This window comes from Sardina pilchardus, chromosome 9 (assembly GCF_963854185.1).
Source record: "Sardina pilchardus chromosome 9, fSarPil1.1, whole genome shotgun sequence".
In the NCBI taxonomy this organism is placed as follows: Eukaryota; Metazoa; Chordata; class Actinopteri; order Clupeiformes; family Clupeidae; genus Sardina; species Sardina pilchardus.
Genome location: NC_085002.1, coordinates 28,821,854 through 28,843,066, shown reverse-complemented (window position 1 = coordinate 28,843,066; position 21,213 = coordinate 28,821,854). Strand labels below are relative to the sequence as shown.

General features: G+C 48.6%; 1 protein-coding gene across 1 annotated transcript in view; it reads left to right on the top strand.

Annotated features, from left to right (window-relative positions):
* plxnb1b (plexin b1b) overlaps nt 1-21,213 on the top strand; it is an 83,908-nt gene that overhangs the window by 4,812 nt on the left and 57,883 nt on the right. The window contains exon 2 of the mRNA XM_062545717.1: nt 17,993-18,093. The gene's annotated coding sequence lies outside the window, so the exon portion shown is untranslated. The remainder of the gene's footprint in view (nt 1-17,992; nt 18,094-21,213) is intronic.

Sequence of the window (21,213 nt, the reverse complement as noted above, 5' to 3'; positions counted from 1 at the left end):
TGCTCTGTGATTTGTCATATTAAGTATCGCCGCGGCGATTCCGAGCCTCCGTCATTAGCAGGTGAAGAAGCTGAAAGGACGGCCTGTTTGGGTGAACTGAGAGTTAGCGCTCACAGGGTTTCAGGAAGAAGCCAGTGGATTGATTAACTGACTGAGCATGTGCTTTTTGTGTGTCTAAGAACAGACAGAGTGATTTGTCCTGTGATTCTATGTCCTCTGATGTCCATCATTGGACTGCTTTTGTTGCTTGATAGTTTTTCAGTGCGTTCGGATTGTCCTGGTCAGTCATGAAGTTTAATCAAGGTATTACTATAGCCAGTGCCTGCCATTGTGCTCATGTTCTCAGACATGGTACTCCATCCCTTTGCTGTTTCTCATCCTCCTGAAGATTCCTTATTGTAGTGGTCAGGTAGTCGCATATAAAAACTACATTCAAATAAATCACACAGAATGCATGTTCTCAATAAGCCTTCGGTTTAAACACATTCATGGCCAATGCCCTTTGAAGGCTGAGGTGTGTTCATGGTCAGATCTGGCAGAAGATCTCTCTTCTTTTTTTTTTAGACCTCAGACCACCGCCGTGGAACCTCATTACTAAAGATAGGCACTGACTGTTGGACTTGCAGGATTGACGTGATGGGGTTTGGCTTCCCCACTCCTGCTACAGATAGATTAAATACTCTATTTAATTATGCCAATTAAATGGTAATCTTATCAGAGCCACTGCTCTTCTTCCAAAGAGGGATTTAACCGATACCAGATGCAAGGAGATTACCCACGAGCACATGGGGGAATGACAAAGGGGCATCCGGAGACATGTCGAGGCCTGTGATCCCCCACTAACTTGGCAGACATCAGGTATATTTCAGTACTGCAGAGTTGTTGAGCTATGCTTAGTCAGGAGTTTTTAGATATTAGTAAGTCTGCCTCAGTAAGGTAGTTTTATCCTTTTGTTATATGCTCTGTTGAAGAGGAGTGTCTACTTCAGCAATAAACTCTGAGAGGCTGTCGTTTACACGACTCTAACTTTTGTACAAAGTTGTGGTAGCGCAGTACTATAGAGCGAAATGCGGGCGAAGGTGTATGTTTGTGTTGGATTTTACAACAGCATCTAACGCGATTCAGCCAATCATAATCAAGAACCGGAACGTTCAGTTTTAGAATGATCAATTATGTGATCAATGATATTGGGAGGAACGATTTGAACCAACCCTTCAGTTGACTCCTGCCCCCAAGGCAATAAGAAATACTTTGCTAACTTGACTTCACAGTTCCCCACTTAATCAATCAATGAATCCTCTGGCGGAGCGGAGCGGAGCAGAGCGAATCTTCCAAGTTGAAGTTGACAGCCACTCGGGCTCAGTGTCCTCGGTGTCTGTCTGCGGACTCTACTCGGGAGGTAGATGGCAAGCGGCAGATAAGGCTCGGTTGCCGTAGAGATCTGGCAAGCAGGGAGGTGTGTGGTATTAAGTGGATGTTTTAGTCCGGATTTGGAAGGAGTGGAGTGCTATTCTATTGGTGGGACAGAGGGAAGGAGGGAGGGAGCGAGAGAGAGGTAGGGAGCAAGGGGGGAGAGGGAGAGAGAGAGAGAGGGGGAGAGAGAGAGAGAGAGAGGGGGAGAGAGAGAGAGAGAGAGAGAGAGAGAGAGAGAGAGAGAGAGAGAGAGAGAGAGAGAGGGAGAGAGAGGGAGAGAGAGGGAGAGAGAGAGGGCTGCAGTGATGTGACATTTGGAGCCAGTGGCAAGCTTCAAGTTGCCCAGGCAACCCAAAGGTTGTGTGTCTGGCTGGTGCTCTGAGGTTGGTTTTGGTTTGTGTGTTTGTGTAAGTGTGTGTGTTTGGGTTTTGTTCTGAAGATAAAGTGCTAGATGAATACCAGTGATTTCTTTTTACCTTGTCCAAGCATGGTTATGGTCATGGTTGGTGGAATGTGTATCCAGTTTTGAGTAGATTTCAAAGTCCCCTTCTTAGAAATATGGGTGACATTTTGTATAATATAAAGCCCTCTTAAACCACTTATCAGAGCTTTGGAGATTTAGGGCCTACCTTTTCTAAAGCTTGAACCAGATGCAAATTGAATTTCCGATTATACTCAGATGTGCTACTGCAAGCGCATACTGATAAATGCAGTACAAGATCTCTGCAGCTGCGGCCCTTTGAAGTTGTAGCAAAACTAAAAATTCATTTATTCCATAAGAAGAGTCTCCCATCCCCCACCCACCCTTGCAACGCAGACTGGGCCAAAGTGGCGCACCATTTCTGCAGTTTATTGTGTGAGTGTTTGCATTTGTACTGGCTGCCTGCTGGGGTGGAAATCGTTGGTTACGGTTTCACTCTTCTCAAGTCTCTACTGATGCACGCTAACATTTGTCTCTAGAGAGGTTTGTATGTACTACCACCCCACCTCCCCCTCCTTGCCTTTGTTCACCTGAAGGTGTGTGTGTGTGTGTGAGGGAGGCAAACACACTTACATTTTCACAGCTTGCAGCTCTATCTGAGTTGTAATGAAGGACCATATCAGTGGTGAGAGCTGTGAATTCCCCTCACCCCCTACACACACACACACACACACACACACACATCTGGCCTCCCCTGTCTCTCACCTTCTTACAGAGCAGCCATTTGGTGGACCCCTGTGCAGTGTGATTTGGTGCTCAGTGGTGGGTGGAGAGAGGGTGGGGGTGGAGATGGGGAGGGGGATGGAGATCTGCTGCCGTCACCTCATCTCACCTGCCACACCTGGATCTTGAAATGCCTGAATGTGTTATATGTGTAGGTATGTCTGGCTGCTTCATTCCCTCTGTGGAGTATTATGTTTGCATTCTTACACTCTGTTCTGTTCTGCTATTTGTGTGTGTGTGTGTGTGTGTGTGTGTGTGTGTGTGTGTGTGTGTGTGTGTGTGTGTGTGTGTGTGTGTGTGTGTGTGTGTGTGTGTGTGTGTGTGTGTGTGTGTGTGTGTGTGTGTGTGTGTGTGTGTGTGTGTGTGTGTGTGAGAGAGAGAGAGAGAGAGAGAGAGAGTGAGCCTCTCTGTAGGGGAACCGGGAGAGAAAGTGGCACAGCCTCCATTGTCTCTTTTGTTGTAGAGAAGGTTGAAAAGGCCAGCGAATAAGAGGGGGAACCAGCCAGGAGGGGGAGGGGGAGAGAGAGAGAGAGGGGGGGGGGGATTCAGGCCAGCAGCAGTGATGGGGGGGGGGGGGGTGATGTTGGATGGGGGAGGATGAGTGTGATCGACATGTTCAGACACAGCTGTTACTCTCTGTGTGGGTCATTGGGAAGGGAAGGTGAGTGGGCGTGTTCAAAAGAGTGTGTGTTTGACATAGGAGGGACACTACAATATATGTGTGTGTGTGTGTGAGAAAGAGAAATTTCACTGAACGTGAGAGTATGGAGACCAGTGGCATTTGAGGTTCAGTCCTGTGGCCAGCTCTTTGTTCTCCTGAATAACTCTGTTCTGAATGAAAGAGAGCTGTGGTGCAACAGGTGGCCAGCGCAGTGTTCCTGTCACTGTGAAATGGAATATTCTAGTTCTGATGCTGGGGTTCAGGGACCTGTGTGTGTGTGTGTGTGTGTGTGTGTGTGTGTGTGTGTGTGTGTGTGTAATGGAATATTCTAGTTCTGATGCTGGGGTTCCTGGACCTCTGACTCCTATTACACAATAGCAGGGCCATTGGGCTGGCAGAGTGCCCTTTTTCTCTCTCTGATGGAATGGTTGGCAGAGAGCGATGAAGAGAGAAAAGAAAGAATGAGGGTGAGCGAGTGAGAGAGAGAGAGAAAGAGAGAGGTAGTGCACTGAATTCCTGCTCCCTACACTTGTTGCTAAGTGAAGACCGAGGGCATTTGGAAAGAGGGAACATGTTCCTGCATTTTCTGTTTTTTTCTCTCTCCCCCTTTTTTTCTCAAGCCCTGTCTGTGCCAAATCCTCAGGGTTACCCCCCCCCCCCCCCCCCCCCCCCCACACACACACCCTCCCCCGTCCTGGGAAAAGGGTGTTACTAATACTGGAGTGTTGGCCCTGACTGTTAAACATGTTTATTGTCTCTCTGTGGCATAATGACCAATTGATGAACGGTGTAATATTACTTTAAACACACACGGGACACGGGTCTTGTCTCTTTTTTTGTGGTGTGTATGTCTTTGTCAGGTAGTAATGAACACAGACGGATGACTTTGACCATTGCTGAGGTAACGCATAAAGGACGCCCTTCAAGGTGCAAGATCCAAGTGCTCTCCCTAGTATGGCTTACAGTGGGTCAGTCAACACTAGCTGTTAATGACTAACTGCTATAACAGTGGAATGTTGCTATTTATAAAATAAGCGCGTTACCTTTTGACATCTGTGGCTTTCAGTGCTGAGCTTGTTAAAGGGTGTTTTTTTTAATCATAAGAATGTTCTGAAGCAGAGTGAAATGTTAATAGTAAAAATGTTGTGGGGCGTTACATTTGTCTGCATAAAGGTTTAAACCTGCATGCTTGACTTGAGAGCCTAAAGTGTGTCTAAAGTGGCCTAGATAAATAATGAATGAAGAGCTCATTTTTGTGAACACGGCGACATGCTAAAACAATGCTGGTGTTAAGTGTGTGTGTGTGTGTGTGTGTGTGTGTGTGTGTGTGTGTGTGGTGCCTGCCCACAACACAGGGGTTAAAATCCCAGTCCAGGACTGCATGGCCAGCACTGTGGTGTTTTAACCCAAACGCTGGGTAGGCACTGTGCTGACCCCTAACTGCTGGATTGGACCTGACTGTAAGAACGCTGTGCCAACATGTAGCTCTGGCCCATCTGCACTCCAAGGGAAGAGTAATGCATCCATGCTGACTGCGGCCCATCCCCTTTGTTGGGTGTGTGTGTGTGTGTTGTGGGAGGAAGTGCTTTGACAGGTGTAGTATTGGGGTGTCTCCCGCCTACGCTCTGAGCCGCAGGGTTTCATACAGGGCTGACGTGCGCTGGGAGGTGGGGTGTTTAGGCCATACGCACGGCATGGGGTTCTCACTGAGCTGTCTGTCTCACACACACATACATGTACCCATACACCCCTCACTTCCTGTTAGTCTGTGCTGCTCCAATGGAAGTGAAGGGTGAGAGGTCATATGTCATCCCTGTGAAAAATGTGTGTGTGTGGGAGTGGAGATGAGAGGGGGCGAAAGCTCATTAGGTGTGAAACTGCCCCTCCTCATAAGCTTAAGTAAGTGTGTGTGTGTGTGTGTGTGTGTGTGTGTGTCCATTCCTGTAAAGGCCTCTCAGTATTTTCGGTGTCTCTTAGCAACACATTTCCACTTGTTGCTGAGCTGGGGCGGGACTTTGGTGTCCATGGTTACAGCTTCTTGCTGTGAAGACCTCTACGCTTTTAAAGCTCTCTGGCTTCTCGCCCCTCTGAAGGAAGGGACACACACACACACACAAGCACACACACACATACACACACACCGCGAGACTTTACTCATAAGTATAGCCCCAATCCTCTCTCCTAACGTACAAATGAATCGGCTCACAGTATTTGTATGAATGAATAGGTGTGTGTCCATGTGTGTGTGTGCATGTGCATTTTCATGCCTAATGTGTCCATGCACTTTAAAGGGATATTCCGCCATTTTTGGAAATACGCTCGTTTTCCACCTCCCCTCGAGCAAAACAATCGATATTTACCTTGCTCCCGTTCATCCAGCCATTCTGTGAGTCTGGCGATGCAACTTTTAGCTTCAGCCTAGCATAGATCATTGAATCGGATTAGACCATTAGCTTCTCGCCTGCTAGCTTCATGTTTAAAAGTGACTAAGATTTCTGGTAATTTTCCCATTTTAAATGTGTCTCCTCTCAAGTTAGAAAGTGCAATAAGACCAACTGAAAATGAAACCTGGCGTTTTTCTAGGCTGATTTGACATGGAACTACACTCTCATCTGGCGTAATAATCAAGGCAACTTGCAAACGTACCATAGGCGCAGTGATATCGTACACAGCATCTGAAAATAGTCCCCATAGACAACAAGCAGTAGTAGTGCCAGTAGTTTGCAAGTTGCCTTGATTATTACCAGGTTTCATTTTCAGTTGGTCTTATTGCACTTTCTAACTTGAGAGGAGACACGTTTTAAATAGGAAAATTACCAGAAATCTTAGTCACTATTAAAGGGATATTCCGCCATTTTTGGAAATACGCTCATTTTCCACCTCCCCTCGAGCAAAACAATCGATATTTACCTTGTTCCCGTTCATCCAGCCATTCTGTGAGTCTGGCGATACAACTTTTAGCTTCAGCCTAGCATAGATCATTAAATTGGATTAGACCATTAGCTTCTCGCCTGCTAGCTTCATGTTTAAAAGTGACTAAGATTTCTGGTAATTTTCCCAATTAAAACGTGTCTCCTCTCAAGTTAGAAAGTGCAATAAGACCAACTGAAAATGAAACCTGGCGTTTTTCTAGGCTGATTTGACATGGAACTACACTCTCATCTGGCGTACTAATCAAGGCAACTTGCAAACGTACCATAGGCGCAGTGATATCGTACTCAGCATCTGAAAATAGTCCCCATAGACAACAAGCAGTAGTAGTGCCAGTAGCTGCAAGTTGCCTTGATTATTACGCCAGATGAGAGTGTAGTTCCATGTCAAATCAGCCTAGAAAAACGCCAGGTTTCATTTTCAGTTGGTCTTATTGCACTTTCTAACTTGAGAGGAGACACGTTTTAAATGGGAAAATTACCAGAAATCTTAGTCACTTTTAAACATGAAGCTAGCAGGCGAGAAGCTAATGGTCTAATCCGATTCAATGATCTATGCTAGGCTGAAGCTAAAAGTTGTATCGCCAGGCTCACAGAATGGCTGGATGAACGGGAACAAGGTAAATATCGATTGTTTTGCTCGAGGGAAGGTGGAAAATGAGCGTATTTCCAAAAATGGCGGAATATCCCTTTAAACATGAAGCTAGCAGGCGAGAAGCTAATGGTCTAATCCGATTCAATGATCTATGCTAGGCTGAAGCTAAACGTTGTATTGCCAGACTCACAGAATGGCTGGATAAACGGGAACAAGGTAAATATCGATTGTTTTGCTCGAGGGGAGGTGGAAAATGAGCGTATTTCCAAAAATGGCGGAATATCCCTTTAAGAGACCCTATAATCTCTGGCTGACATGGGTTCTCGCTGTTCTTCTTAATGGCGTGTTTTTCACTTGCGGAGAATCAGCTCTGCCTAGTATGCAGCCTGCGGCCCAGTAATCTGCTGCTGAGGAGTTGGTGTGTGTGTGTGTGTGTGTGTGTGTGTGTGTGTGTGTTGGGGGGGGGGGGGGGTTAATAAAGCAGTGCCTGTGTCTTTGCATTGCAGGGGGGATATGAAAGGCTTGTTATCTTGGGGTGGGGGCTCTCTCTCTCTCACACACACACACACACACACACACACACACACACACACACACCGGTCCTCTTGGTGTCCTCTCCATGTCCTCTGCTGTGGTCCAGTTGGAGTGCTTGTCCTGTGTTAGAGAGCTGCTGTTGCCCTGTGTCTCCAGGCCTCGTGTGCATTTGGTTTGTTTGTTGAAGTTGGAGGATTGGGAGCGCAGTGGTCTTGGCTGTGGTCACCTTATCACTGCTGCCCTGAGCAGCCCTCTTCTCCTCCTCCTCCTCCTCCTCCATCTCCATCTCTTTCTCCTTCCCATCCTCTCTCTATCTTTTCTCCAACACTGTTGGCCTGGCCCTGTTTACCCAGAGAGCTCCCTATCTTCTTCATTTGCATGGAATAGCTGCCGGTGGTGTTGACACAGCCTCTGTCAACCTGCAGGACACCTCAGATAAGAGTGTGTGTGTGTGTGGGGGGGGGGGGGGGGGGGTTTGTGTTGGGTGGTGTTTGAAGACTGTATAGTGGGTGCATTCAGTAAAGGCATGTTCTTTTTTAGTGCACCTCTTTAGGACTTTGCCTCTTTCTATGGGCAGGCTTTCATGGAAGATTGTGTGTGTGGGGGGTGGGGTTGTTCTGTAAGTGTGTGTGTGTGTGTGTGTGTGGGTGACACACGGCCCTCAGTCAGCTCCCAGCTGAGTCATGTCAGTGAAGTGAGGCTTGGCCATTAACATTCCTTCCATCGGATCTGAGAGGGCAGGCCGGGTGGGACAACCCTGGGGCTAGCAGGTGCTGGTCAAGTTTTACTCCTGAGCAGAAGACATGTATGTTAAACAGTAACACACACACACACACACACACACACACACACATATTCACACACTATCATGACATGTTACATGTACACATTCAGAAGGATTCATGTTTCATGTGCCCATGTAAATGCAGACACCAGCAAGGCTTACAAATATGCACACAGTGCATGCACACACACACACACACACACACACACTGTAGCCTTATACACAGGAGTGAGAACTGTGTGTCCAAACACACCCATCTTACACACCCACAGACACACACACACACACAGAGACAGACACACACACACACTCACACATAGAGACAGACAGAGCGACAGACCTAGTCCTCCCCCCTGGGGCGTGCAATAAGAGAAGGGCAGGTAATGATCTCCAACAGCAGAACCCAAAAATGCTGTTTTGTGCGTCTGGCTGTTTTATCCGTCTCTCCCCCTCCTGCTTTAATATCCCGGCGTTCCCATCTCAATAGGCAGTTTGGGATCGTCAGCGTTCACACTTACCTCATGGGGAGCTGAAGCTGTTAAACAGTTGCAACATTTTTATGGCTGAAAAAAGAGCACATTCTCACCCCCTCCCCACCACCTCTTTCTCATTCTCTGTCTTTCTCTTTCTCCATCTCTCTCTCTCTCTCTCTCTCTCTCTCTCTCTCTCTCTCTCTCTCTCTCTCTCTGTGTCTCTCTCTCTCTCTCTGTTCCTGTCCCTCCATCCAGCTCTGTCCATTTCTTCCTCTCCCTGGTCTTCCCTGTGGTGGAAGAGCCGTGAGGCAGCCAGGATATTTTAGTTCACTTTATTTTTGTGTGTTTCATTTCATTGTGTTGATATTGGCTTCCGGGCGCCCATTCAGAGTGTATAGAGTGTCATAGAGAGAGAGGGGAGGAGGTAGAGAGAGAGGGGAGGTAGAGAGAGAGGCAGAGAGAAGGAGGAGGAGAGAGGGAGAGAGGGATGGAAGAGGAGTGTTCTGTTTTGCTTGAGCTTTTGCTTGCCGCAGCTTTGTTTTATTACTGCCATAATTCATACAGCTCCCTTGTTTTTAACATATTGTGTGTGTTGGACCATTAATGCACAGTGATCTGACACACACACACACACACTCAAACGCGTGCTCACACACACACACACACACACACACACAGTAGAGGCTTATTCAAGCATATGTAAAACACTGATGCCTTAACGAGAGCCAGCTGGAGGGAACACTAGGAGCATACACACACACGCACCACACACACACACACACACATTGGATTGCACGTGCAGAGCTAGCTCCAATCTGTTGGTCTTCCTCTCCTTCTTTCGTTCTTTTTGCTTGTTGTCTTTCCTTCTCTTTCTTTCTCTCTCCCTCTTTCCCTCCCTCTCCAGCTCTCAAGTAGTCCAGACTTTGTATTTCTTGTGTTTGTCTCAAAACATTCCTCCAGTTTCGGGGTAAACCCAGAAAAATGTTAAGCAGAGGGTATGAAAAATAAAAATACACCCCCAACACATGGCTAAAGCAACAGTACACACAAACATGCCCAAACACACTCATCCGCCGAGGCCCTCCAGGCACATAATTGTTTTTATATCACAGCCTCGGGCTAGCCGTGGCTTTCTTGGTAAGCAGTGTCACATTTCTCCTTCGAGCGCTGTGCTGCGATTTTCACTGGGTAGTTTTCATGCTGAGATGAATCATGTTTATTTGGACTTGGCTCAATTTTATTCCTCTCTCTCTCGCTCTCTCTTGCTCTCTTGCTTTCTCTCTTTCTCTCTTTCTTGTTCTCTCTCCCTCTGTCTTTCTGTCTTTCTTTCCTTCTCTTGGTCTTTCTCTCTCTCTCTCTCTCTCTCTCTCTCTCTCTCTCTCTCTCTCTCTCTCTCTCGTTTCTGCTTGCTAAGCTGCCGACAGCAGCGGCAGCATCATTTTTGGGTGCTGCTGTTCACTGAGACGGATCAGATGGGATGAATTTTGCAACAGCCGCGCGCCATTCTTTTCGCCGCGGAAATCCATCTGCGCCGTCGTAAAAGATTCAGCATGTTTTCTGCTGCGAGTGAGGGGCCAGGTAATTGAGTTTGTGTTCGCGCACTATTTTTACCCTCTCCAGCGCAAACGCTGCCTCTCCTAGTCCTCTGCTGAGGCGATATGAGGCCCCCCCCCCCCCGGCCCTCGGACAAGTCTAGAGTGGCAGACTAACCTGCCTGAAGCCCTCAGGTGTGAGGGGTCAAATCAGAAAGTCCCCGCCAAGCTTGCAGCTGCCCCAACTTGCCGTAGACTCTCTACAACAATTGGCTACGGTCTATTAAAAGGTGGGAAGGGCAGGACACTGTGACTGGACTTGGCTTGTTAAGTTCAAGGTGTCTCCCTCAAACTGTGCAAGTTTGGAGTTGTTGGAGTTTCGAGCCAGACATGTTCATCATCGACTGCTGTTTATAGTTGGTTGTCGTTCCACATTACCTTTGGTGAGTAGCATGCCTTCATAATGCTGTATGTGTGCTTGTGCAGATAGATGCAGTTGATGTCTGGGTGAGTGACCACCCATAGTCCTTTTGTGTGGTCATTTGGCAGTTATAGGGCTAGTTATCTGAAGCCTATTTTTGGACAGGAAATCGCTGTCAGCATCTGATGAAAGGTCAGAGGTCAGGGTTAGGCAATGTCAGGGCAGAGGGTCACTCTCGCTTCCGTTTAGGACCAATGAACCCCCCCTCAAAGAAAATCTGCCCTCGACTCCAAATCCCCCTCCCTCTCTGACCATCCGTGTTTGTAGTTGGGTCTGGGGGTCAGACGGTCAATCTGTTTGCATTGGCTGTAGTAATCAAGAGATGGGTCAATATCTCGTTGTTGCAACTTGCCCTAGTTTACTAATGAGCCAATTGGATATCTCTCCGATTCAGGCCACATACATTGTAGGCAGTATGCAACTGGATATGCAGGATTTCATTATGTCATTGTGGAGCTGCATGGGCCATGGACAGAGGCTCAATTATTTCTGTATTTTTACTGAGTGAGTGAGTGCTAATATGCAATGTAGTCTAATTAGCTCACTGAAATGCGCAAGCAAGTGCTGAGGCTCTCTGGCATAAGCAGAGCGTCGGCCATGTTTTGTGATGTTCCAGGCATAAAGATATAAAGGTGGAGAATCTGAAAAATAAATGAAATACAGGAAGCCATTGTCTATAATTCATTGAGTTTCCTCTCTCTGGTTTTTAAGTTGTGATGCAATAATGTGCTGATGGTACTTTCTCCGGCTCCAACTGCTCCCAGAGCCACTCATTTTTCCCTCCTCACAGACAGCAACATTTGGAATAGCCAGTGAGATTGTCATTTGACTACTCACTTGTTCCCTCAACCTACCAAAATCCTTTTTTCTGTAGAGGCCAGGATGTTACCCTTGATCATCATCTGGCTACACAGAGTTACAGGGGAGCTAAACTAAGCGCATAAAATCCATTTTAGAAGACTGGTCTATTTTTTCCGTACACCCCACTGTCGCTTCTGGTGTCTGCTGCAGCATACGCGTCGCGAGCGGAACGCTTCAGTTACGCGCCTGGTGTAGCTCCCCGTTTTTCTTTTTCTTTTTTACCCTCACTAAACGGAGGTGATGGTGTCGAGGTTTACTGGTTGTGAAAACTGAGTAAAGGTTTTTGGACGAAAACGCGGTTGGGTCAGTGATGTCAAACTTCATCACAGGATTAGGTCTTTCAAAACCCTTCTATGTCTTTCTTGTCAAGACCATATCCCATACCAAGGATAGATGGTGCTTACATTAAACGAAAATTCCTAATGATATTCAAAGAAGAAAAGAAAAATGTAGAAAAGTAGAAAATCCTTAAGTCCTTAAATGCTGTATTTATATAGTCAGTTTAATCTATGTATTCTCTGTCTTTGTTGTAGAGGAAGGGTTAAAAAAAACCTAGTATTAGATGATTATGTTTGTAATATGCTATAAAAAAATATAATGACCCATAAAATCAGCTCCTCTCCCGGGGAAAAAAAAAGAGATTTGGTCCGAAGTATGAGACCATTGTAAAAGTGGGCTTTTATGGGACCTCTGATTACCTATGATCTCCATTAAGTTCCAACTGCACCCTTGAGTGAAGCCATGGCGCAGGCTGGCTGCTCTGTGGACATCAATCTCATCGCTGCATTTGATTGCTGCCTAGCAGGCCGACGTTCCAGAGCCCAAACGACGTCGTTCTGCCCAAGATCCAGGAGCCCGTGTTTGTTTCGGTGCAATCAGACGGATAATTCTCTGGAATGCCCTCTATTCCCATTACTGCAGCTTGGTAATTAAATACAGAATCGGAGTCCAGGGGATTCTTGGCCCAGAGGTTTGGTCCAGTCACTTTTGCTCGGCAAGGAATGGCTTTTGGAACCAATGGGAAAGGTTAGGCACTTGTTTATGTACATCAGCCATCATTTTCTCCTGGATATTTTCTTTAACGCGTTGGCTTGGGTTGTGTCGCTTTGACCTCAGCCAAGGTGGACATTCATGGGATGTGAGGTAGACATCGGGATTTTCTGTGTGACCCCACGAACCGCGTTGAACACACTTTCCTAGCCATATGCTCTTGCTATTGAATACAGTGGCAGAAATGGGGCGTTGGGAACTTTTTGAACTTTTGGAATGTTTTGTGATATTTCAGTATGCAGGAGGTGAAGTGTTGTTTTTATTGACTAGACACGTGTGTGATCTCTCCTTTTAGATGTTACCATCCCAGGGTTGCTCAGCACTGACAAAATGAAGCAGAGAATGCACATGGTCACTCCCTCTCTGTCTGACACACTCACACACACACACTCACACAGACACACACACACACACACACACTCACACTGGCCAGTGTGTAATTGCTTAATCATGCAGAGCGGAGCTGTACTGCGGGAGAGCTCTTCACCTTTGATGTCCTAATTAAAGATTTGGCGGCCATGTTTGATGGGGGCCCTTGATGGATCTCCCTCATGGTGGTGTTCATTAGAGGCAGAGGGCCCGGTGTTTGTGTTGGCCTCTCCACGCCTGACCAAGCGCCCCTCATCAGCTCCGTCTGGGTCTGGGACGGCCTCTTCTCTGCCCACGGTGGGGCCGTTCTGTCACTCTCTCATTACTGCTTTGGATCTCTCTCTCTCTCTCTCTCTCTTTCATTATTCATTTGTTCTAATAAGTTCCGTCGGAGGGTTCCGCTCCGCTGCTCAGGGGGTTCCACCGGCGCGCCAAAAGATCAGAGCAGACACGGATTAGATGTGAGATGGGACATATGCTAAAGATTGGGGAATAATGATCAGCAAACGCAAAAGCAAATGTGTGTCGCATGTGTGTGTGTATATGTCCTCCATGTATTCATGTGTAAGACCTGTGTATGTCTGATTTGTTCAACCTCTCTTTGCTTTACTAACTATACAGACAGACAATTGCATGTCCTCTCGCTCGCTCTTTGTGTGTGTGTGTGTGTGTGTGTGAATTGGCTCAGTGTATGGTGTGATCTCTGTGCAAGTGTGAAAGAGTGTCTGACAGTTGGGAGAGGCACGGGAGAGATTTTGGCTAGTGACTGACCAGCCGGGATTCACATGCCGCTAGGAGATTAGGAATGCGTTGTGGCGGACTATGTGGTCGTCAGTGTTTCCGTGTGTGTGTGTGTGTGTGTGTATAGGTCTGTGTGTGTGAAGGCAAAGAGGATTGTGTGCGACGGCGTGACGAGTTTTTAGGTGCGAGGGGAAGACAGCGGGGACAGATCTGACCTTTAGCTGGTCAGAGTTAAATAAGCACGTTTAATGAAAGTGGGCATACGAGCAGCTGCTGATAACCCGGTCAACTGGCTTACACACACACACACACACACACACACACACACACACACACACACACACACACACACACACACACACACACTCTCCTAATCAGGAGTCAACCCGCCCCTTTACCACTCCACGCCTACTCCCACCTCCCCAAACCCTGACCCAAGCTAGCGTTGGGCGAGGTCCCAGCTTCCCCGTCTCACACTTAATTAACTAAGTGCGATCCAACAGTGTCTCTGCGGCCACCAGGGTCACGCTCACAATTAAAATAATCGCTAGCCGCTAGGATTAGCCATTTTGATGGGCATTGGGCACGCTAATCTCAGTTTGTTTGTGTGGTGGGATTTTATTTTTTTGGGAGGCGAGCAGAAGCTCATGTCAGCGAGATGACCTTAAGCAGTCGTGGCAGCGGGTTAAGGGTTAAATCCCTCCACGGAATCTATCAGAGGAGGCACACACTCTCGTAGACATTGTTAAAAGAGGGAAGATCTCGGAGGAGACACACACACACACACAGAAACATCGACATTGTTAAAGAGGGATGATCTCAGATGTCCACAGCAAAAGTACCTGGATATGGCTTCAGCCTGCTCTGAGACATCTGTAGCATTCTAGAGGTGTGGCGTACAGCACTTCATCAGAAACCAGACAGTCACCATCTGAAACTGAGAATTGCATCAGGAACATTCAGCCAGTCACTGTCTGAAACCAAAAATTACCTCAGGCAGGACCATTCACACAGTCACTATCTGAAACCGAGAACTGCATCAAGAACCTTCAGACAATCACAACCTAAAACTGAGAACTACATCAGGCAAAAAACCTCTCTGATCCCTGTCTGAAACTGTGACCCGCCTATTTCGGCTGCATTGTTTGTGCTATTGTGCCCAGTTAGGGTTCGGTTTGGGCTGTCACGCACGCTTATGCAATATCAGCGAAACATCTAATAGGGTTAGTTTAGCTTTTATGAGCGTAGAGGAAGAAAAGAATGAGAGATTGTCAGCGCTGGAAGGAAGCAATTACGATGGCATCAGCACGGCGCTCCCAGTGCCAAGTGGTTGGCGAAGGCTCGGCCTTGATGACAGGATACTCTAAAGTTATACTTTGGGCATTTTTAGACGCACACAATGAGGTCGCGGAGTGGAGTGGGGGGGAGGGGAGGGGGGTCCAGGGGGAATAAGGAGCGAAGCGCACAGCGCTTTACGCTTTTAATTGCAGCCGTCTGTGGCCGGAGCGCAAACGCAGCCAGCGGTCGGCTGGAGGAGGGCAGAGGGGGGCGCCGCAGAAGCAGTGGCGCGCTGGTGGTTTCACGGTGACGTCGGGCCCAAAAGCTCACCCAGAGCCACGGCGCGTGTTTTTGATGTCCCTGAGAACCAGTGGCCTCAATATGCCATTAAAACAGCCTGATGCAACCGATGTGTCAGATGTATACAGAGAGAGAGAGAGAGAGAGAGAGGGGTAAACCAATGGGCTTGTGTTCTGAGGGGAGAACAGCCAGTGGTCATGGTCACCCGGTTTCTCACACAGAGAGGTCTACGTCTCGCAAGTTTCCCATTTGAGGACAGACAGGACTGGAGAGTGTGAGGTTGACCGACGTGGCTGGCTGTTTGAGGACAGTGGCCCTCATTGGCTGCGGCTCAAATAAGGGCTCTGTTGTACCAGCGTTGGGCTCCGTGAATGGCATTTCTCTTTTTAGAGGAGTGGGGCCCCCTTGTTTTTCTGGTGCAGTGCGTTATGGTGGTGGTGCGGTGTGGTGCGGTCTGGGCTCTGGTTTGGAGAGGGGTGTTAAGGAGCCAGCCCTGTTGGTCTTTGTGGTGTGTGTCGGTGTTTGTGAATGCCTCAGGGATAATGAGTCTGATGTCACCCCCTGGAGAGGGGCAGGGGGGACAATGGCCCCTCTGTGTGTGTGTGTGTGTGTGTGTGTGTGTGTGTGTGTAGTATGCTCAGTCAGTATGCTCTCTGGGCTTTTGGCGTAGTCCAGTGAAAGTGGGTGTGCTCCATGTCTGAGCGTGTGTGTTTGTGTTTGCATTGAAGAAGCTGGTGGAGGCTATGCAGAGTATGACCTTCTTTAAAAGGGTCAGAGTCTGGGAACATTTTAAGGCTCCTATTGTTCTCAGTTCTGTGTGTGTGTGCGTGTGTGTGTGTTTATGCATGCTTATGCATGCATGCATTTTGTAGTTCTCTGTCTCTCTCTTTGTACTGTTTGTGTGTGTGTACGGTGTGCACATATGGGTACACACACACACTTCACTCTGTGTGAAACTTCCTCTGTTGAGAACAGTCCTTCCACAGGAAGACATTTCTAATATCCCCTCCTCAAAATTCTGCTGTCACTAACTGACCGACCCCCTTAACCACCCCCACCCTACCCCCACCCCAAACTCCAACCCCCAACCCCACCCCCACCCCAACTCCCCACTCAGTACTCACACAACAGCACATTCATTTTGGGCTCTGACATCATGGCCCTGCTGTCAACACTCGGCTAACCCTCCCCACGCTAGCCCACTGATACAAACCCTGCAGCGTGAGTGTGAGTGTGAGTGTGAGTGTGAGTGTGAGTGTGAGTGTGAGTGTGAGTGTGAGTGTGAGTGTGAGTGTGAGTGTGAGTGTGAGTGTGAGTGTGAGTGTGAGTGTGAGTGTGAGTGTGAGTGTGAGTGTGAGTGTGAGTGTGAGTGTGAGTGTGAGTGTGAGTGTGAGTGTGAGTGTGAGTGTGAGTGTGAGTCTTTGTGTCTGCTCCCTGGCCGTAGGGAGAGGTGGTGGACGGTGTGGTGTTTGCCTTGTGTTGGCAGCTCAGCTGCACCTGAGGGAGTGATCTGTGTGTGGACGGAGAGAGGGAACAGGCCTGAACAGATCGAGTGCTGCAGACCTGGCCAGAGGAGCCTGGCTCTCCCCCTGGGCGTCGGCTATAAAGTTCCTCCAAGAATCCCGCGCCTCAGTAAACTGATGCAAGCAGAGAAGACCCAGAGGGCACACACTGAGCTTCCTTTACAACTTGGGACTCTCGTTTGCGACTCCTCTTACTTTTTCTCCGCAAGGTTCATTTTGAGCCTTCTGGAAGGTTCTTTTCATACTCCTCTGGAGTTACTGGAGTGGAGTGGGACGGGCTCGTTTTAATGTCTTACTCAGTCAGATATCGTTTCAGAGGAAAAGGCCAGTTGTCTCTTTCCAGCGGTGATATATGAACACCTTTAAGGTAACGCTGGAGACATGTTAGGGGTATTACCACGGAAACAAGGCAAGCCTTAGGCTCTGTTGAAAACAACATGGGGGGGTTGTCCTCTCTAAAGCCAGTATATCTGCCTTGTGTAGCCTGAGTTATGCAGGTTTGGGTGTTATCTGGAGAGTATTGCATAAAGATGTCTTTAAAATATTCACCAGCCCCTCCTCTCGGCCTGACAGTGGCTCGACTCGACTCGTCCCATCTCATCTCCGTGTCTAGGGTCTCTTGGCCTTTTGTGTTAAATTATTCGCTCTGCTGGCATCACTTCACAAATCGCAACACACTTTTGCTTTCTTTGTCACAAAAAAAGTTTGCAAACTAGGTTGGTGTCAATCCAGACGAGCATCAGGGCCCCTCACCAGAATATTTAAGTGGACCCCGATTTCTGAAAACTTCGCTGGCAGTGTGACTCAACAGAAACTATATCTTGCATATTTTTGAAAATGTGTCCATTGGCTCAGTGGATTGTCTCTAACTATGTCAGGGTTGTTGAACACTATTTCGGGCACTGCCAGCGATATTTCCTCAACATTGTGTTACTTTATGTTTATTTTCAGTGGGAAGCCTCTGAAACCTCTTAATGGATAGCTCCACAGCTAACTCTATTTTCATGCACTCAAGCAATAAAGTGTCATTTTCAGTCCAGTAATGCCCATTTGGCCCAAAGGAAAACACAGGAACTCTTCTTAACTCGATCCAGCGGCGTGTCTCTCTCTCGTTCTCACTCTTGCTCCCCTCTGGGGAGACGTTACAGATGTGTAGATTGCCATGACGACATGCCGTTTTCCCCGTTCCGCCAGCCAGACCTGATTCACGCCACCCAGCGAGTGTTGGTGTTCCTAACGATGTTAATCGCTCCTTGTTCTCAGGTGTGAAGCTGACCTGCATGGCGTTTTGGATATAAGTGATTCCAGAAGGGGCGTTGGATCAGCCAGGGACTGAGCGACTCCGACCGAAACGCGTTCATCAGGTAAGAGGATGACTTCCCACGCTTCCTCCTTCTCCTTCCTCCCCTCCTCTAAGTCCTCCACTCTGTGGTTGGGGGTTCAGGCGGTTGGGAGGCCAGCGATGACCTGCCTGCGGCCGCTAATTACCTCTGTGTGTGGGGAGAGATTGGGTGCCGCTGTCAGATTGTTCCGGTTCCGAGCAGGCACGTTCCTCCCGTCCTGAGTTCTGGCTGGCGGGGGGTGGTGGGGGGGGGGGGGGTGGTGGAGAGGTGTGGGCTGGGTGCTATTACCCTGTAATTGGGTTCCTCTGCTCCGCCCGTATCGCACAATAGCTCCCGGGCTGCGGCGCCTCTCTGGGTTTGATGACAAACCGCCGCTTCCCTGACCGCAGCCCGGCACTCGGCGCGAGCGAGCGAGCTATTTCAAGGGCCGGACGTCTGTTCCCAATTACCCAGAGAGAGAGAGGGAGAGAGAACGAGAGAACAAGAGAGAACGAGAAAGAGAGAGAGAGCAAGAGAGACAGGACGCAGTGGACGGTTCAGGACATCGGGGAGAGGGCAGTCTCCCAACAGTAGCCCTTATCCGTTTGTTTTCATATTTTGCTTCCTCTGGTTTCGCCTCCCTCCCTCGGTCTGTCCAGATCCCCTATGTCCAGTCCACCACTGTTGGCCGGCCAACACTCGCGTTGGCTCAACGCGGGATTATTTTGTTCTGTTTCTCTCTCGCATGCTGACCTTGGTTATGTAAACTGTGTGTTTTTGCTGCACATTCCCCTCCACCCCTACACCTCCGCTTCACACCAGCCTGTACCAGAGCCCTCCAACACACACACACACACACACACACACACACACACACACACACACACACACACACACACACACACACACCGACCCCTCTCCTCTCCCTGCTGTGTGTGTGCCAGTCTGCCGATTCCTGGGTCATCCCGGGCCTTTCGCAGAGCCCTGTCCGTTGTTATGATTAGGTCGGGAACTCGGATCCGGGAATACAGTTGATCCGGCCTGCGCTGTCGGGGGTATTTCTTTCCCAGGGGTTGGGGGGGCAGTGGAGTGGGGGCAGGGGGAGTGCTTCCAGGGGAGGCTGGGTGGATTGGGCGGTGAGGAGAGTAGTTGCGGTTAAGTTGTGGTGGCGTTTATGTCACTGACTCCTGCCCCCTCTTCCTCCTCCTCTCCTCATCTCACTTCCTCCCCTCTCTTCTCAACTCCTCTTCCTCTGTTCTCCTTTCCTTTTCTCCTCTCTCCTCTCTCCTCTCATCTCCTTCTCTCCTTCTCTCCTTCTCTCCTTCTCTCCTTCTCTCCTCTCTCCTCTCCTCTCCTCTCCTCTCCTCCCTGCTCCTCCCCTCTCCTCCACTAATGTGTGACTATAGGCAGTGTGATCCCTGAGCTTTTCTTTCTCAGACACTGACACACTCACACACACACACACACACCCAGTGAGTTCATCTCGCTCAGCTGAGCTCAGCTCACTGTCATTATTGTTGTCAGTGTGTGTAATGACGGTAGTCAGCAGCTGAAGTCATGTTCTGAGCTGCCAAATCAAGAGCTCCAATAGCGTGCTGTTTAGACATCAGTCTGAGTGTGTCACTAAGCAAGCGCGCTCCTGCCCCGCACTGCTAATTGTTTACTCTGCCCTCTGTCTAACTGCTCATTACCACAGCCTCCACCACTGTGATTTGGCATGGGGCGAGGCACTGGCAGGTTGTTTCCTGTTATTTCATGGGAGTAGATGACAGGCGTCTCTCTTTCCCTTTCTCCCTCCCTCTTTCTTTCTTTCTTTTTCTTTCCTTTTTTTTCTTTGTTTATTTCTCTCTCCCTCCCTCCCTCTCCCTCTCTCTGATGTGAAGGGAGGATTGTTGCTGTGTCAGCCTGGCCCTGCTGGTCTTTTTATTTCCCCCAAATAGACCTGCGTTCAGTGTAGCAGACCAAACCACAGCGCTCTCTCTCACCGAGCGATCGTGGCACTTGTCCCTCCACGTGAGATCCCCTCCTCCCCACGGCCCACTCCACCCTCCAGTAGCACAGTGCTTCTTAAGTCCCCATTTTGAAGTGAAAACAGTGTGGGGGAGTTGGGGGATTGTCTCCGCTGATGCCTCAAGCACGGTGAAGAAAAGTTGAGCTTGTTTCAGTGCTGTATTATTCAGGAGCTGCCAGCTCCATTTTGCACTTTGGAGTGGGAGACCTGTCTTTGGGGATGAGGTGTGTGTGTGTGTGTGTGTGTGTGTGTGTGAGTGTGTGTGTGTGTGTGGCGGGGGGGGGGGGGGGGGGGGTTGGGGTGGAGGTGTTGGCGCATGGTTTACAGTGTTTTTGGTGATATTTGTGTGTGTGTGTGTGTGTGTGTGTGTGTGTGTTAGGTGAAGTAATGCATGTGCTCTCTGGTGTGTGAAGCTGCAGGAGGTTAGCGGAGGGCTACTGTATGAGGAGGAGGCCTTAGCTATCCCAACACAAGCCCTCTGTGCCCTGCCCCTGTGTGTTTACTCAGCTGCTCATCCAGCACACACACACATACACACACACACACACACACACACACACACACACACACACACACACACACACACACACACACACACACACACACACACACACACACACACACACACACACACACACACACACACACACACACACACACACACACACAGAACTACTCTCTCTCTCACACACACACACACACACACACACACACAGAACTACTCTCTCACACACACCACACACACATACACGTTGCACACACAATCATATTTGCGCATACACACACTCGTACACCTACACATTCATGTACATGCACACGTGTATGCACACACTTACATTTGAGTTTGTCTCCACCATTTAAACTGCTTTCACTGTGCTCTCTCTCTCTCTCTCTCTCTCTCTCTCTCTCTCTCTCTCTCTCTCTCTCTCTCTCTCTCTCTCTCTCTCTCTCTCTCTCTCTCTCTGGGCTTCTGGGCTTTTCTGTTATTTTCTGTTTTTCTCTCATGCATTATACATGCACAAACGATCCCCCCAACACACACATACACACACACACACACAAAAGTAAAAATCTACATATAAGGCGCAGTAGCGCATTAAATTACTCGGAAATGATAAACTAGGGTAGATGAAAAACTCGTGGGAACTCGT